This window comes from Macrobrachium rosenbergii, chromosome 12 (genome assembly GCF_040412425.1).
Source record: "Macrobrachium rosenbergii isolate ZJJX-2024 chromosome 12, ASM4041242v1, whole genome shotgun sequence".
In the NCBI taxonomy this organism is placed as follows: Eukaryota; Metazoa; Arthropoda; class Malacostraca; order Decapoda; family Palaemonidae; genus Macrobrachium; species Macrobrachium rosenbergii.
This window is the reverse complement of record NC_089752.1, coordinates 67,542,059-67,561,645: the sequence shown is the minus strand read 5'-3', so window position 1 is coordinate 67,561,645 and position 19,587 is coordinate 67,542,059. Positions and strand designations below refer to the sequence as shown.

The 19,587-nt window shown below is 37.9% G+C and overlaps 1 protein-coding gene across 1 annotated transcript in view; it reads left to right on the top strand.

The window, feature by feature from the left end:
• The window catches only part of LOC136843714 (methylmalonyl-CoA mutase, mitochondrial-like), a 418,104-nt gene that overhangs the window by 61,967 nt on the left and 336,550 nt on the right, over nucleotides 1–19,587 (top strand). The gene's annotated exons all lie outside the window — the stretch shown is intronic.

Below are 19,587 nucleotides of genomic sequence, written 5' to 3'. Positions count from 1 at the left end.
CGTATTAACCAGTAATTAGCAATTGTATTGCAGAAAACCTTGTAATTTAGCTAGTTCATTGTTCCTTACATTGGTGCTATGGCCGTGTTAGGATAGGGTAGGATAGTTGATGCCATAGAATGTACCATTTGGCTAGGTCTAAAACATCACAGTTATAGGAGGTAGCACATAATAACCGTAAGCACCTTTAAGTACAGTTAGGATTCTGTAAATAAGTGATCAAAGCTCATATCCTATCTAGAGTTAAGTAGATCTGTAGGTAGTTAGACTGCACGGGTCAAATCTGCTCAGGGGAGAAGAGTAATGTAATAGAGGGGAACAGCTTGCTTAGTACATACCTTCACGCCCGGAAGGGAGTGAAGCCCTTCCTAAAAGGGGAGCTTTTATAAATATTCGGCTGTTTGCCCTCTCTGCATTATTTTAGTGAAAATGTCCTTCTAACAAAGACGGGACAGCGTCTCTGTTGAAGGACAGCAGGCAGAGGTAGGCTGTCTTCTCGAAAAATAACTGCTTTTAGTTGTTGATAGGTTAGCATTAGGGGGGCCTAACCCACAGGGAGGGTTTTACCAAGTTGCCTCTAGTGAAGGTGGTCTTAAGCTTCCTTTTCATCTGTCCTGTGCATTTGGCAATGTCTGTCAATTTTTCAGAATGCCAGGGGCTATGTACGAACGTTTGGACAAATGGCTTTGCCCCACGCTGACCTTATTGAGGCCAGTAGAGAGAGATCGACTTTGAGACTAAGAGCACGTGTCATGCCCAGGCTAACTTTATCCTTTGTCCTCTCTTGTCTTTGTATTACTCAGTGAACCGACAAGAACGGTTATTCGAGAACCCCGATCGGCAGTTGCAGTGCGCAAGCAACTTATGTAACGGTAAGTCTGAAAATTGACAGTTTTTTTCGTCAATTTGCTAGTATTCTTCCACTGTACTTAAACATTTTCCATTGTTCCCCCTTCAGCCACCATTTATGAGAGAACCTGGTATAATCATATTTCTTTTATGAAGTCTAGTGTATGAATAATTAATATTGCCTAGTGAAATTGCATAAGCTATTCCCGTGCAGTAAGTAGGACTTAGGGAAAGTCAAGTGTAAGTAAATTTCAGGCAAGCCGTGGATCCTGGCCCATTGTTTGGAAGAGAAATAGCCTTCCCAGTAATAAAACCACGTACGATATCCACAGGAGTACAAACCTTCATTGCATTATATTCTTTTACGGGAGCAGGGAAAATTGACTGTGTCAGATGTTGACTAAACGTTCATGTAATTTCCTCGCTATCACCGCACATTCTTTCTTTGTTGGGACCAAGTGGGAAGTAAAGGGCTTGGATGTAATTCATTTGTTACAAAGTGATCCATTATTCCATATGTAGTTTCCCACTGGGGACCTAATCCAATTAAGTAATTGTCTGTCTTTTGAGGGTAACTTCAGCTTCAATTGACAGTTTACGTGTGCCTTCGGCGAAGCAGGGCTACATAAAATGCAGTTATCAATTAAAAATCTCATCTGCCAAAGCCCACACATAACAATATGTTACAGGCAGTCCCCGGTTAACGGCAGGCTCGTTTAATGGCGATCCAGTTGTATGGCGCTTGTGTAGCGACAAAAATCGGCGATCTTTGGTGCCAAAAATCGCCGATTTCCGCTTATCGGTGCCGATAATTGGGTATTGGCACCAATACATACCTAACAGAGGCGCCGATAAGCCCCAAAAATTGCCGATTTTCAGTTAGCAGCGATTTTTGGTTATCATCACACCCTCAGAACGGAACCCCACCGATAACTGGGAGCCAGTTATGGATTAAAATTTTGATTATGTTACTTCACGTTACTTACCTTAATACTGGTATATTATCTGACTGCTGTTGATTCAGGTAATTGTAAAAACAAAGAAAAGGGGGGAATTTAACTGAGCTGAGGGCTCTACTCACAAGGTAGTTGTAAGGAAACACATTAGGGTAAGTTTAAGGTTACGTGTACAGTATTTACATTAAATGAACTATCAGAAGATGAAATGAACTAATCAGGCAGGCAAGGCCTGAGAGATTAATTATAACTGGGAACACTTGAAGGTATATCCGTTGGTGTGACGATGCTGATACAAGGCACAGTCAAGAGAGATTTCCACAGCTAACAAACCCTCTGTAAACAGAGTTTTATATATGACACTTGTCAAGTAATTACATAGCTATAGCTTCTACTTAAACGGCAGCTTAAGAATTGAAAATTCATGGTAGTGCCCTTTTGTCTTGGTGCAGGTAAGTGCCCCGCCCACTTTCGGGGAAGAGTAGGTACAATGTAGCTAAAGAGCTCAGTTCATTTCTGCCGTTGATGACCGAACATCAGTTGTTCAGCAGCTGTGTTTTGTTAATTCAGGAGTAGTTTCACTGGATGGTTTGGTTGTCTATCTTAGGATTTGGTGACGTATTCTTGCATATGGTAGCCTCCGAGCTATATTTTTATAGCTTAGCTTAGCCTTTTTTTAATTTTTTGGACTATTATGCCAGAATGAGTGTGACCAGTAACCAGTATTGCAGCAAAGACTGTAATGCTAGGTTGACTTCATTTAAGTATGATGAACATTGTTTGTTTCCACTGCCATGGACAGGTATGTTCCCCAACTTGCGAGGAATGTAAGGATTGGCTGTAAGTAAATGGAAATTGTTAACCAATCATTTGGATAAATTAGAGAAAGCTAGGCTTAGAAAAGTGGCTGCTAGAGCTGAGGCTAGAGCTTCTTTGTCCTCTACCCCTAAACCGGCTTTTTCTATACCTTTGACTTCTCGTTCCCCAATTCCTACTTCTCTCTCTCTCTCTCTCTACAATTCCATTACCTGGCTCCCTTCTCTCTGAACCCAGTGCCATCGCCAGTCTCGAAGCTTGAATGGATAAGAAATTCAACGTTTTAGTAACTACAGTACTGTTGCTCAGATAGGATCATAGTGCAACTGTCAGTGTAAGTGTTAGTGCCTGCACCCGGGTTAGTTTTGTGGAGGGGGTGGCTACTCGCCCCACTGATGCTCCTAGATGGAGGTCCCTGCCAAGCTCCCCTGCACCTGGGAGGAGGCAAACTGAAGTCCAAAGGAAGTCGATGGGGTTTGCCCATGAGTAGTTGCTTCCCCAGATGGGTTGATATCATACTCGCCTAGCACTCTCCTAGGCCCGCATTTGATTCTCCGGCTGGCCAGTGAAGAATTAGAGGAATTTATTGCTGGTGTTAGAAATCCATTTCTCAGTATAATGTGGTTCAGAATCCACAATAAGCTGTAGGTCCCGTTGCTAGGTAACCAATTGGTTCTTAGCCACGTAAAATAAGTCTAATCCTTCTGGGCAGCCCTAGGAGAGCTGTTCATCAGTTCAGTGGTCTGGTTAAACTAAGGTATACAGTAATACTTCGATCTTACATGATTCGAAAGTGCTTGTGAATTCACACGCATTTTAACTTTTCACTGGAACCTAACTAATGGGCACACGCGATTTTTCACAGACACGAAATTCTCGAAAACCCTGCAGAAGTGGGTGTTTAATTTTTAAGTAATTTACAAGTTTTCATGCTTTTATGTGTAAAATCTGTATGAAAAATGCATTTCATTCTTTTATGTGTAAAATCTGTATGAAATATGCATTTCATGCTTCTATGTGTAAAATCTGTATGAAAAATGCATTTGATGTTTTAATGTGCAAAATCTCCATGAAAAATGCATTTCATGCTTTCATGTGTAAAATCTCTATGAAAAACGCATTTCATGCTTTCTTGTGTACAATCTGTATCGAAAATGTATTATTTTTATTTATGTACATACATAAATATGATACAAAGGTAATTTCAGCACATTCACTTAGTGTACTTTTACAAGATGTGATACCCATTTGCAAAGTTACTGCACTTTTCAAAGATGATACCCCTGCAGAAAATGCTTGTTTAATGTTTGAAGTACATTTATAAGTTTTCATGCTTTTAACTGTAAAATCGATATGGAAAATTTATATTTATATTTCTGTACATAAATATCATACAAGTATTATGTCCATATGCAAAGTCTTTGTCACAAGGACTTTACATGACCTTGAGATGAGGTTGTTCAGTCGCGCTCATTTGATAAAATGAATTCTTTAATGTAATATCAGAGATGTAACTAAGAGTTGTATAAGTGTCATTCTTTGAAAATTACTCTGTTCACCTCGGAGAAAAGTGCTGGTGCAATCTGTATGTGCATGTAATTACACAACGTTCAGTTGGTGTACTTTTACAAGATGTGATACCCTGCATTTTTCAAAGATGATACCCCCTGTAGAAAGTGTGTATAATTTTTAAGTTTTCGTGTTTTTAGGTGTAAAATCAGAATGGAAAATTTGTATTTATATATTTGCGCATAAATACGATACAAAAGCAGTACAGTTACTTTATTACAGTATATCTCTCTCTCTCTCTCTCTCTCTCTCTCTCTCTCTCTCTCTCTCTCTCTCTCTCTCTCTCGTAGTTAGCGCTCAAACATACGTTTACAACTTATTATTCTCTGTACGTCATTACCTGTACAGTATATAATTTTAAATTGATTGAATTTTACCTGTACTGTACTACCGTCTACGAACATTATGTACACTCGGCAAGAAAAGTGAAGATTCAGTTTTCTTTAGATTTCGTTCATTGAATTTTAATTTTTTTCTTACAGAAAACACATAATCTCGGTAAATTTACTCTAGAATATGAAAATACAATGCAAATTATATCATATATGTTAAATCTGCAAAATGAAAACGTTCAGATACTTAAAAACACCATGCATGTCCGAAGTAATCAGAATTTCTCAGGTGACTTCGTTCATAGAGATCTAAAAGATAGTGTGTGGATATCTCGGTGTAGTACTGTTTATCAGAACGGCAATGTTTACTCGTTTTCCGTTATGGTCAGGCTTATTATTGCATCATCATACGAGGTAGTGATAATTTCTTTAATTTTTACACATTCATATTTGTATTTCACTGTGCTAAAAGTCAGCTGGAATTAATGGCAGTAAATGTTGCGACAGCTACGGTAAGTTGACCAAATCTATTTAAATCCGCAAGAGCGTTCTCTATGATGTGTGGAGCACTTCAGCGGGAAAACACAAGTAACTGGATGTTTCTTGACGTTGCCTTAGTCTCTCTCTCTCTCTCTCTCTCTCTCTCTCTCTCTCTCTCTCTCTCTCTCTCTCTCTCTCTCTCTCTCTCTCTCTCTCTCTCTCCATTGCTAAAACATACTATACAAATATAGTATCGCTCAATCAAAAAAAAAAAAATAATGAAATGAGTAGCTCTACTTATAGGCCTAGGCTTACACAACAGCAACTCTCTCTCTCTCTCTCTCTCATCGTAACATTGCATTCGTTCCTTTATTGTTCCCCACGTTTTTCCTTGGACATTGCTGAAATTTAACTCTCGATTTCACTATGGAAGATCGCGTTTCCGATTATGCAAGCATTCCGTTCATTGTGGTGTCATAAATTCATTTGTGTAAGGTTAAGTGGTAGGTTACGTCAAAAAATTTTTATTTTGCTCAGAACTGTCGCTGCAGATTACAACTTGAACGAATACTGTAAAGCTTACAACTGCATTTAAGTATCAATGATGTCAGAATCGTAGAATATGATTGAGTTATAGGAGGTCAAGCAAAAACCAACACACTAAGACTGAAGCTCCTCCCCTTTCTAAAGTTGCCAGATGTCGCATTATTGAGCAATATATGTCGAAGATTTAAAAAACTGTATCTTCACTTTTCTTGCCAGTGTACATGTTTTTCGATGTTTTATGGAATTGTACTTTTGTTGACTGTGACGTTTTTGTTAGTGACGCAAAGAAAACGGCTTTTACTCTAAGTGACAAAAAAACGGCATCCCATGAATTAGGGGTAACATTAGTATCACGTGCGCACCTACTGTAAATGCGCTATTATGAAACTGTGCAGTACTCAATTTTTATGTCAACCATTTACCGTATTCCTTTTTTAAGGGTAATAAGCTAAATTTTAAATAAAATTACACTAACTTTAGTTCATTTAAAAGTTAGCTTTTAAATGAGCATGATTAGGGTCATATTTAGTACTTAAACTCGGGAAATAAACATTTATTAGCATTTTTAAAGACCATGCCAAACTTACGCGAAAATTCACCTTGCACGAGGGGCTCCAGAACCTAACCTCGCGTAATTTCAAGGTATGACTGTACTTAACTTTAGCTTCCTCAGTCGAGCCTGTTGCTGGTCCCAGGTATCGACAAACAGCCACTGAAAAGGAGTCTTACGGATCTCCTAAATTCGGTCACTGTCGGACTCCCCTGCACCTGGGAGGAGGCAAACCGTAAGTCCAAGGGAGGTCGGTGGGGTCTGCCCATAAGTAATTGCTTCCTCAGTGGAGCCTGTTTCTGGTCCCAGGTATCGACAGACAACCACTGGAAAGGAGTCGTATGGATCTCCTAAATTTGGTCACTGTCAGGCTCCCTTACACCTAGGAGGAGGGCAAACCATAAGTCCAAGGGAGGTCGGTGGGGTTTGCCCATGAGTAGTTGCTTCCTTACCCGAACCTGTTGCTATTTCCCAGGTTTCAGCAACCAAACGCTCAAAAGGTGTCCAATTGGATCACACCTTATCTGCCAGTGGTTCAGATTCTGAACCGAAAGGACAAGGTCGACGTTTTCAGGAGTCTTCTAGGCCTTTGAAGAGGCATGTTGCGGATGTGCATACAGTGGTACCTTGCAAGTGCTATAAGGCTCAAGAGCCCTCTTGCAGCTATTGGGACGACAGAGAGCTCCCTTTGGACACCAAGCTCACATTGGCTCGTAAGCACCAATTGGCTCCCAAGCCCCAATTTACTCCCAAGCCCCAATTGGCTCCCAAGCGCCAATTGGCTCATTAGCGCACTTGAGGATTTCCCTCTCCCATTGGATCTGAGCTCCCAGTGGCTCATAAGCCTGCTGCAGGTTCAGTTAGTGCTGTAGCTCCAGACATTCTGTTGGCTCCCAGCTCTCCAGCATTGGGATACGAGTCTGAGACTCCATATTCAAGTACATCAACACCCCAAGGCTCTTCTTTGCTTCCCATTCACCACTGTTTGGACAACATCCCAGAACTGTTGAAGGACCCTTGTCGTTGAAACCAGAAGAACCACAGCAAGATTTGGTGCTTTCCACTGTATCTTCAGCAGAGGAGGAACCTGAACCAGAACAGCTTTCATCAGATTATGCCTCATTAAATTGAATTATTTTCTGTTCTGCTTCCCAGCATATTTCTCCACCGCGGCCCCTTCTTCCCCAGGATCAGCGTTCTTGTTACATCAATCCTTGAGTACCACTAGACTCCCATAGATAACCCTCTCTATTTCGTCCAAGAAAGTGTTGTCGGGGATCGACTCTTGGCTGTCTGAGAAGGAGTTGGGTAAAGCTGTATTTTGTTCTCCTCCTTCTCAGTTTTCCAAAAGGAGGTATGATGTATTCTATACAACTGGAGAAGCTCCTTCCTTGGGAGTTTCTGCTATATTCGTACATGCAGACTGGCTCGGAGTCCTGTCGCGTGCAGACAAGGCGATTTGAGATGGGGCACAGGAGTTAGCCGCTCTTTTTTCGTCGTATACAGAAGAAAAGAGACGAGGTGTTCTTTCACCACTAAAGGAATGACACCGTCCCAGAGAGCTTCTCTTCTTTTCACCCATCTGTACAAACCAGCCTCTTTTCTTCGAATGATATTAGAGCAGGTAGCTACAGAATTGCAAAAGGCTACTCACGACTTGCTTGCGCAGTTGTCCAAGCAAACGATGGAGTCTAACTGAACACCTGCTGTTTCATTTAATCCTCGGCCTCTCTCTCCTCTCCAGCCACAGCTCTTTTGAGGTAACAGAGAAAGAGCTTCCTTGTGCCCACGCACAAATCCCACATCAGTTTGCCCTATCAGTAAGAAGTCTTCTTCTAGACCAGTCTCTAGCAAGTGAGACTTTGGTCCTCCATCTACCTGTGGGAGCCAGACTCCCACACTTCTGGAGACAGCGAGAGGCCAGATCAATAGGACCATGGGTACTACGGGTTCTCAAGGAAGGATATGCGATTCCCTTCAAAAAGGAAGTCACAGTTCTTCTTCACAAGAGAGCTATAGAAGAGGTAGAAGACTTGTCATCGGGGAGGGGGGGGTTTGCAGTCGCCTCTTCGTAGTCCCCAAAACCTCTGGGGGTTGGAGGCCAGTCCTGGATGTAAGCGGTCTGAACGTCTTCGTCCAAACCACGAAGTTCAGCTCAGTTCTTGCTGCAATTTCCCAAGAAGATTGGATAGACTAGATAGACGAGAGACGCTTACTTTCATGCCCCAATACACCGGGATTCCAGGAAATTTCTATGATTTGCTCTCAGGACAAAGTGTTCCAATTTCGGGCTCTATGCTTCAGGTTGTCAACGGCCCCTCAAGTCTTCACCAGGGCTAATGGGTGTGAAAGTTTGTCTATATCTGGATGACTGGTCCTATGTTCATCATCCCAGAAGAAGTGCATGGAGGACCCTCTCAGAACCCTTCAGTTAGCCCAGGAGTTGGGCAAGAGAAGTCCCAACAAGTTCCTTCTCAGACGATAGTCTATTTGGGGTTAAAGATAGACTCAGTTTTTTCGGGTTTTTCCATTAGAGAAGAGAATACTATCATGCACCCAAAGAAGTCCATCATTTTCTGAGTCTTCAGACCTGCTCAGCCAATGACTGGACGAACCTGCTACGGACTCTCTCCTCCATAGAGATGTTCGTTCCTTTGGGGATACTGCATGCGAGGCCTTTACAGTTCTTTCTGAAGGTCAGTTGGAACAAGAAGATTCTTTCAGATTCCTTTGTATTCCCCATCACACAGGAAATAAAAGAAGATCTTCTGTGGTGGCTCGTAGAAGGAAGGTTCCACTCACGGAAGTCCCTATGTCATCCAAACCCAAACCTCTCATTATTCTCTGACATATCGGACCTAGGTTGGGGAGCGACACTAGGACGATTGGAAGTGTGAGAGAAGTGGTCCCGTCAGAAGAGGAAATTGTACATAAATCTGTAGGAGTTGAAAGAGATTCACCTGGCTCTTCAACATTTTACCACAGTAACTCGAGTCTGTGATTGCGGTTCATTCCAACAACACGGCAGCTCTGGCTTGTATTTGAAACCAAAGAGAAACTGTGCGAGTTAGCCAAGGATCTCTTTCTTTGGGCTCACAACAACAATACAGTACACAGATTCTCACCTGCTGTGTTCAGGGCAAGTTAAGCATATTAGTGGACGAATTGAGCCGTTGCAAACAGGCTCTACCCAAGGAATGGTTGCTGAATCCACAGGTGTGCACCGACCTGTTGAAACGGTAGGGAACACCGTCGATAGACTTGTTTGCAACATCCAGGATCCGTCACCTCCCCCGTATTGCTCTCTGGTGCCAGACCCTCAAACTTGGGCAACGGAGGCTCTACTTCAGGATTGGTCACACCTGGAAATGTATGCCTTCCCTCTGTTCAGTCTAGTAAGAGATATGATCAACAAATTTAAGACTTCTCATCATGCATCGATAATCCTAGTAGCTCCCTTTTGGCCTCAAAAGGAGTGGTTTCCAGACCTTCTGGAACTTTTGTCGGACTTTCCGTGGCTCCTCCCACAGAGGAAAGATCTTCTCAGACAACCTCACTTCAACAGATATCATCAAAGTTCATCCACTCTCACTCTGACAGGCTTTAAACTGTCAGGAAGCTTGTTAGAGCAAAAGGATTTTCAAGAAAAGTTGCAAATACTATCGCAAAATGTATACGCGGCTCCTCTTCAAAGCACTACCAGGCTAAGTGGGCATTTTTTAAAAGATGGGGTAAAGAACATAGCATTTCGTCGTCTTCTACCTCTGTAGCCCAACTAGCCGAATTTTTACTTTACCCATGATCTTTGGATCTTTGAGAGGCCTTTCAACATCTACAGTAAAGGGTTACAGATCCATAGTGAACTAGTATTCAAGCATAGAGGTGTGAACATTCCCTCAGACCCAGACATTTTAGACTTAGTCAAGTCTTTTGACACAAGGAAACGGAAGTCTCAGCACCCAGTGTCTTGGAACCTAGCTGTATTCCTACATTGGATGTAAGGCCTGCCTTTTGAATTTATGCAGATGTCCTCCTTTAAGGATCTGTCTAGAAAGACACTTTTCTTAATCACTTTAGACAAAGCAAAAGAGTCAGCAAGTTTCAAGCCCTGGACAAACAAGTTGCTTTTTCCCAAGAGACGGCTATTTGTTCATATATATTTTAGGCTTCTTAGCCAAAAACGAGTACCCGTCTTAACCCTTGGCCTCATTCTTTTTTGGTCCAGAGTCTTGCAGAACTGGTAGGACCGTCTGAACAAGAGAGAGTATTATGCCCAGTAAGATCATTAAGATTTTACATCGAGAGACCCAAGAACATCAGAGGGAATTCTTGTAACTTCTGGTGTTCTGTCAAGAACCCTTTATGTCCTCTCTCCAAGAATGCTATCTCTTTCTTTTTGGGAGACACTATTGTAGAGTCTCACTTGCGAATTCAGGAGAATAATTTACCACTGTTAAAGGTAAAAGTGCATGAAGTATGGCCAGTAGCCACTTCCTTTGCTTTTTAACGCAATCTCTCTCTAGCTACCATAATCCAATCGACTTATTGGAAGTGTCACTCGGTCGTCACCAACTATTATCTACGTGACGTTGAAACTGTGTTTGAGGGCTACAGTACACGGGGTCCATTCTCTGCAGCTGGCGTGGCACTAGGGAATGAGGGGTAGGAGTGATCCTCCTATTTCTCTGTCTCCTAGCCTTGATTAAGGTTGTTGAGTACCTCCAAACTTCGTTTTTAATGGATGGGTAATATATGTTTTTTAAATGGTGTACAGGTAATATAATTTTATGATCATATGGTAGTCAATGTCTATTTTTCACCCAGGGCAAGGGCAATGGTTGTGTTTAAGCTTTGAGTCATAGAAGCACTCCCTGACCATAAAGCTCCCACTGAAGCAGGGACAGTCCTGACACTACCAGTCATGTCCCTACAGGTCGAGATGAGCAACGACCAAGGGTCAGTATCTTCCTGCTCTTGCTCTCGCCCCAGGTAAGGTTACAAGAAGCATTACCACAGTGCCAGCTTTTCTTTTCTACTTCAAAATGCATTTCTTTATAATGTTTTTAGAGTAGCATATGTCCATTCTTCCCACCTCCTATCAATGTGGGATTCAACTATGTAATTACTTGGTAAGTGTCACATAAAAATGACATTTTTATAATAAAATAAGGTCTTATATATACTTACTAAGTAATTACATGAACAGAGCCTGTCTCTCCTCCCCGCAATTGGACTTAGAGCATAAATGAACTGAGCTCTTTAGCTACTTTGTAATTGTTCCTCCCCGAAAGTGGCCGTGGCACTTACCTGCACCAAAACAAAAGAGCGCTACTGCGAATTTTCAGTTCTTAAGCTGCCTTTTAAAGTAGAAACTATAGCTATGTAATTATTTAGTAAGTGTATATAAAACCTTATTTTATTATAAAAATGTCATGTTTACGAATTAAAAGCCAGTAAGGACACAGTAAAACATGCATAGGACAAGGCAAGCACAGAGGGTGCCAAGGATACCTTGAACGCACGATTTTATGTAATTATTCAAACACAGGCATTTACGTAACACTGCCCTAACAAGGCAAGGCTAATATGGCACTTAGAAATGAAATAGGAAGTTTAGTCTGAGAATTAAAACAGTGTGACTGAATGGAAGAACCTTTGCAACAGATCACTTGACCTTATGGAAGAGGTGGCTTCACTGAGGATAATGGTGGCAGAGGAGGAGGAAGGGCTTAGTAAGAATACTAAGGTCCTATTCAAGGGGACCACGTGGTGGGGGCATCGCACTCTGAAGGAGGCGGGAGTGAAAGGGGGAGGCAGGCGTTTCATTTGCATCCAGCTACGTCTCTCAACTCTTGTTCCTTCGGTGAGGCCCTTATAAGACCTCGATCAGGGGTTATGAGGCTTTCCTTGGGTAGATGGGGGTAGTGTTGTTCCCCTGTGTGCACGCATCATTTGGGAGTCAGTGCTAGGTGTTCTTTACAGGCCACACCTTTCTCTTAATCGGCATCGCCGGCTCTATTCTACCTCCGGCCATACTTAAGTATACCTTAGTTTAACCAGACCACTGAGCTGATTAACAGCTCTCCTAGGGCTGGCCCAGAGGGTTAGACTTATTTTATGTGGCTAAGAACCAATTGATTACCTAGCAACGAGACCTACAGCTTATTGTGGAATCTGAACCACATTATAGCGAGAAATGGATTTCTATCACCAGAAATAAATTCCTCTAATTCTTCATTGGCCGGCCAGAGACTCGAACTCGGGCTTGGCTGAGTGCTAGCCGAGAACTCTACCGACCCGTCCAACAAGGAACTCCGGCCATCAACCTCGTGTCTGAAAACAAAGGTTCCGCAGAGTCACATGTTCAAAAGAGAAAGTGGGAGAGATATACAGTGCACAGTTAACAGCTTTTGAGGGGGGCCAATATTCCTTTTGCTCTTCCTTATCAGGCAGTGCTAATCAATGCACTGTGTTTTTATTTCTCAGCTTTAGATTGAGTGTTTGGTGGCTTGGATGCTTGGGAAGATGTAGAAATATATATATACAAGTATATATATATATATATATATATATATATATATATATATATATATATATATATATATATATATATATATATATATATATATATATATATATACAGGCAGTCCCTGGTTTACAATGGGTGCGGCTTATGACGTTCCGAGGTTAAGACACTTTTCAAATATATTCATTAGAAATTATTTCCCAGTTTATGACCCATGTTCTGGGGTTACAACTCCTCGTACACCGATCTGGTGGAAGAAATATGGCTCCAAAATGCAGAATAATCAAAATTTGGGTTTTTTTTATGAAAAACTCAATAAAACTGAAGTTTACATCATTTTCAATACACCTAAAACATTAAAAGTAAAGTTTTCTAAGGATTTTTGACAATTTTCGACGATTTTTCGGTTTACGACGATTTTCGGTTTACGACGCGGTGTAAAAACTGAACCCCTGTTGTAAATGGGACTGCCTGTATATATATATATGTCTATACTGTATATATATTATATTACATATATAATATATATATATATATACCATATATATATATATATATATATATATATATATATATATATATATATATATATATATATATATATATATATTATCAGTAGGTGCAGGGTGAAGGATCAGTCCGTAATTCCTTTTCTAAGTACTTTATTAATGCTGCAATGTTTCAGGAGTTAAAAGTTCCATTTTCAAGCTATAAAAAGAGAAGACAAACGTTAAAATAACAAACTCGGACTAAAAATTAATAGTTAAAAAAATATACAAATAATATACATGACAAGTACAAAAGATAGGGAGGAGTGCTGAAGGCACAGACCGAGTGACAATTCGGGCCGGGTTCAGCTTTGACTTGCGCTCACGAGAGATACAGAGGTGTTGAGGAAGACTGGGTATTTAACTGTGGAACGAGTTGTTTAATGAAAAGTGATTCTAAGATTGCTAAATATTGTTCATTAGGAGTTTGGTCTATGATTTTAAAACCTTTGTAATTTATGTCAGATTTACTTTTCTTTGTTCACGTATATATGAAAACTCAGGATTAGTTAATTTGACACCTGTTCTATAGCCAGTGCCTTGATGAGAGTCCAATCTCACTTTGAGTAACCTCCGTGTGGAGCTGACATACTTCCCAAGATTACATCTAAGGCAGTTAAATAAATATAAGATGTAGAAATATATGCATATATAATATATGTGAGTGTGTATATATATATATATATATATATATATATATATATATATATATATATATATATATATATATATATATATATATATATATATATATATATACTGTATATATATATATATAATATCCCAGTTTATGATGGGGCTGGCTTATGATGTTCGAGGTTAAGACGCTTTTCAAATATATTCGTCAGAAAATTATTTCCCGGTTTATGACCCATGTTCTGGGGTTACAACTCCTCGTATGCCGATCCGACGGAAGAAATATGGCTCCAAAATGCCAGAATAATAAAATTTTGGGGTTTTTTTATGAAAAACTCAATAAAAATGCAGTTTACATCGTTTTCAATACATCTAAAACATTAAAAGTAAGGTTTTCTTAGGTTTTTTGACGATTTTCGACGATTTTTGGTTTACGCGATTTTGGTTTACAACATGGTGTAAAAACTGAACCCGTTGTAAACTGGTATTGCCTGCATATATATATATATATATATATATATATATATATATATATATATATATATATATATATATATATATATATACAGTATATATATATATATATATATATATATATATATATATATATATATATATATATATATATATATATACATACAGTGTATATATATATATATATATATATATATATATATATATATATATATATATATATATATATATATATATACAGTATCTCAGGACAGGGTGACAAGGAGACAGTCGATCATCTGTAGGTGGTATTTATTTTGCCGGCGTGTTTTAGTAACACATTGTTACATCATCAAGGCTAAAAAAGAAAATTTACATTTTAATTTGTACATTTTCTTTTTGCCTTGATGATGTAACAATGTGTTATGAAACGCTTCGCAAATAAATACCACCTAAGATGATCGACTGTCTCCTGTCACCTGTCTGAGATATGCTGTAACCTGCTTGCGCCAACAACTTCTGTTTTCAATATATAATATATATATATATATATAATATATATATATATATATATATATATATATATATATATATATATATATATATATATATATATATATATATATATATATATATATATATATATATATATATATATATATATATATATTATCAGTAGGTGCAAGGCGAAGGATCAGTCCTTTATTCCTTTTCTAAGCACTTTATTAAGCTGCAATGTTTCAGGGCTTAAAAGTTCCATTTTCAAGCTATAAAAAGAGAAGACAAACGTTAAAATAACAAACTCGGACTAAAAATTAATAGTTAAAAAAATATACAAATAATATAAATGATAAGTACATAAGATAGGGAGGAGTGCTGAAGGCACAGACCGAGTAACAATTCGGGCCGGGTTCAACTTTGACTGAAGCTCACAAGAGATACAGAGGTGTTGAGGAAGACTGGGTGTTTAACTGTGGAATGAGTTGTTTAATGAAAAGTGATTCTAAGATTGCTAAATATTGTTCATTAGGAGTTTGGCCTATGATTTTAAAACCTTTGCAATTTATGTCAGATTTACTTTTCTTTGTATGTTCATGTATACATGAAAATTCAGGATCAGTTAATTTGACACCTGTTCTATAGCCAGTGCCTTGATGAGAGTCCAATCTCACTTTGAGTAACCTCCGTGTGGAGCTGACATACTTCCCAAGATTACATTTAGGGCAGTTAAATAGATATACGACTCCTGAGATCATATGTGGATCGAGTTTCTCGTTATGTTTAAATAGAGATCTAATATTCATTGGGTTGCAGGGTTATTAGCTTTAATTCAGTTGCAGGTAAAAATTTCTCAACTAACAACTTCAGTTCACGGCAGAAATTTTGGTCATAAATAAATGGGATACTTGCATATAATTGTAATTTTGGCATTGTTGGTATTTTAATTTTAGGATGGAAGATGTTGTTTAAGAATTTGTAGAAGTGTTTAAACCTTCATATAACCAATTTTTTTTATCTATGGAATCACTATTTGCTAGACTACTTAACCTGTTAAGCGTCCCCCCCAGATGACCTCGCTGCTAACTTACTGTCAGGCTCTTTTTGTAGTTAGCGGTCATTTCACCGATGATAGTTTTTCAAAATTAATATTCATTTTTATGCTTATAATTCGTACTTGTAGTTAAGGGTAGGAATATTAATTAAATGATGGAATAAAAAACAATTAATACTACTATTATTTTATTTGAAAAGACTACATAATACTGAATGAAAAATGTTATACTTAGAATCAATGCCTTGTAAAATAAGTAGACCTATAAAGACTCATTTTGCTTGCACAAGTGTCAAACCATCTATGTACTCGTGATTGTGGTGACAAATGTTCTACATTCTCATCTAGAAACTGATTTGCAAATCTGTTTGTTTCTCTCACGAGGTAATCAATGATTACATCATCAAAGTATTTCTCAAAATATTCTAATGGGTTCTCTTTATCCTCATCCGTAAATTTCACGCCGGGATCAGCAACAAAAGGAAAGGGATCTCTCTCCCTCTCGTCGTCCAGTCACTCTACAATGAAGAGTCATCTTCACTCCTGCTATCGGAAGAAAAATTTGTTCTTTCAATATCCTCATCACTGGAGGATTCAGAACTAGAGCTCTCATCATCAAATAGGTCATCAGTATCAGACTCCTCATCTAATATTTGACTGATCTCATCTGAAGTAATACGCCTCCGCTTTAGGACACACATTGTGAAAGAAGCAAAAAGCCAATGTGTCTCGATAAACGCCCGAAGCACACTGAAAGAAAACCAGCTTTCTAGCATCAAGCGACTTCCAGAAAAACTTTGCCAGGCAGCAAATAAGTTTCCATTTATGGCTTACGTGTGCTGAGAGTGTTACCAAATGATGTTCCTACACTTTCTATATGAGTAAACATATTATTACAGGACTAACGGCTTGACACATGCATTTAAAGTCTTGAACGTAGTATCCTGTTGAAGGCGGTACCGAGTAGATCGTGGTAAACGTATTATTACGTGGGTGACGCTTAAGAGGTTAATCTCTGCCTCAATGTAGACATACCTAAAATGCGATCCCAACTACAAGGTATAGCTCAGAAAACTTTTAACAACTTAACTGCTCGTTGGATGCCATTCTTTTCTAAGAGTAACTTGAATATTCTTAAAAAAACTTGGGAAACGTAAAGACCTAACAATAACACAACCTGACAAGGGAAAGGGTATTGTAGTACTAAATAAATATGAATATATACAAAATATGGAAAATATCCTAGGGGATGAATCTCAATTCAAAATGACAGGAGAACCTCAATACTCTGCTATCTTTAAGATATGAGACTGAATTAACCATTTTTTAAAATATCTTAAAGACTATAAAATCTTTAGTGAAAATACTTGTACTTCATTATATAGTACAGGTGCCTCATATGGATTGATGTATGGGTTACCTAATATCCATAAAGAAGGTATACCAGTGAGGCCCATCCTCACCTCGTATGCTACTTTTAATCATAAAATTGCTAAATTTCTTTTACCTCTCCTAGCTTCTTTAATTACGAACATCTATAGCTGTAATAATTCAGAACATTTTAAAGAAAAAATCTTACCCCAGGATTCAGGCTTATTTATGATTAACATGGATGTGGAGTCTCATTTTGCTAGTGTACCCGTAGAAGAAACCATTGACATTATTGTTAGCCATATTTTTACTTACCCAGATGCCACTTTTAATCATTTTAACCTCATGGATTTTAGAAAATTGCTCAAGCTCACTGTGCAGGACACAGCCTTTGTTTTTAACGGTAAAGCGTACGTTCAGGTTGATGGTATGGTGATGGGATCCTCTTTGGGTCTCACCCTTGCAAACATTTTTATGTGCTCCCTGGAGGAGCGCGTACTGGACAATTGTCCTTTGGCCTACTATCCCTATTTTATAGTAGATACGTGGATGATAACCTTTTACTGTTCAGAGATAAAGATCAAGCTGACAAATTTCTTGATTATGCCAGTAAAATACATCCTAACATTAATTATACAATTGAATATGAAAATGAAAATAAGCTGCCATTTTTAGATGTAACAGTTTTTAGATATAATGATCATTTAAACACCACGGTTTTTAGAAAGAAAACTTTTGCCGGCCTGGGCTCAAATTTTTATAGTAACTGTTTTTTATAATTTTAAACCAAACTCCTTGTCTACCCTCTTTCATAGGGCTTTTAACATAACGTCTGATTGGAATCTTTTTCACAGTGAAATAACCTATCTCCACCAATATTTCACTGACAATTGCTTTCCATTGAAACTTTTTTAAGAACACCTCTACAAATTCTTAAACAGTATCTTCCTTCCTAAGATTAAAATACCAACAGTCCCAAAATTACGATTATATGCAAATGTCCCATTTTTTTATGACCAAAATTTCTACCGTGAATTAAAAGTGTTAGTCGAGAAATTTTTACCTGCAATTGAATTAAAGCTAATACCCTGCAACCCAATGAATATTAGATCTCTGTTTAAACATAACAAGAAACTCGATCCACTAATGACTTCAGGAGTCGTATATCTATTTAATTGCCCTAGATGTAATCTTGCAAAGTACGTCGGCTTCACACAGAGGTTACTCAAAGTGAGATTGGACTCTCATTGAGGCGTTAGCTATAGAACAGGTGTTAAGTTAACTAATCCTGAATTTTCATGTATACATGAACATACGAAGAAATGTAAAACTGATATAAATTAGAAAGATTTTAAAATTATTGGCCAAACTCCTAATGAGCAATATTTAGCAATCTTAGAATCACTCTTCACTGAACAACTTGCTCAACAGTTAAACACCCAGTCTTCCTCAACACCTCTGTATCTCTTATGAGCTTAAGTTGAAGCTGAACCCGGCCCAAATTGTCACTTGGTCTGTGCCTTCAGCACCTTATGGTAATCACTCCTCCCTATCTTTTGTACTTGTCATTTACATTATTTGTATATTTTTTAACTGTTAAATTTTAGTCTGAGTTTGTTATTTTAATGTTTGTCCTCTCTTTTTATAGCCTAAAATGTTTCAGCAATAATGCAGGAATAAAGAGCTGATCCTTCACCCTGCACCCACTAATGTCTACCGGTTGATAGAACCACTTTATATATATATATATATATATATATATATATATATATATATATATATATATATATATATATACAGTATATATATATATATATATATATATATATATATATATATATATATATATATATATATATATAGTATATATATATATATATATATATATATATATATATATATATATATATACAGTATATATATATATATATATATATATATATATATATATATATATATATATATATATATATATATATATATATATATAATCTTTCTTTTTATCAGCCACTCTCCATTTCTGTCTATCTGTCTGTCCATCTCTCACATTCTACAAGTATCCTTTGGCATAAAGAGAGACTTTGCCCAGGTGCTAATCCCTTCATGATCTATATATATATATATATATATATATATATATATATATATATATATATATATATATATATATATATATATATGAATGAGTTTTAATCCTTTCCAGAGAGAGAGAGAGAAAAGAGGAAATATTTTGCTCCCATGTTTGTACAAACTTATTCATATATGTATTCACAAAAAATATGCAGAGATGCTGTGAAAACTTGCGTGTGGGTAATGATATTAATAATTGAGGATTTTTCATATTGATTTACATTGTTCACACATCCTTCTCTGTGTTTTACTGTTTCACTATAATTTATTTAT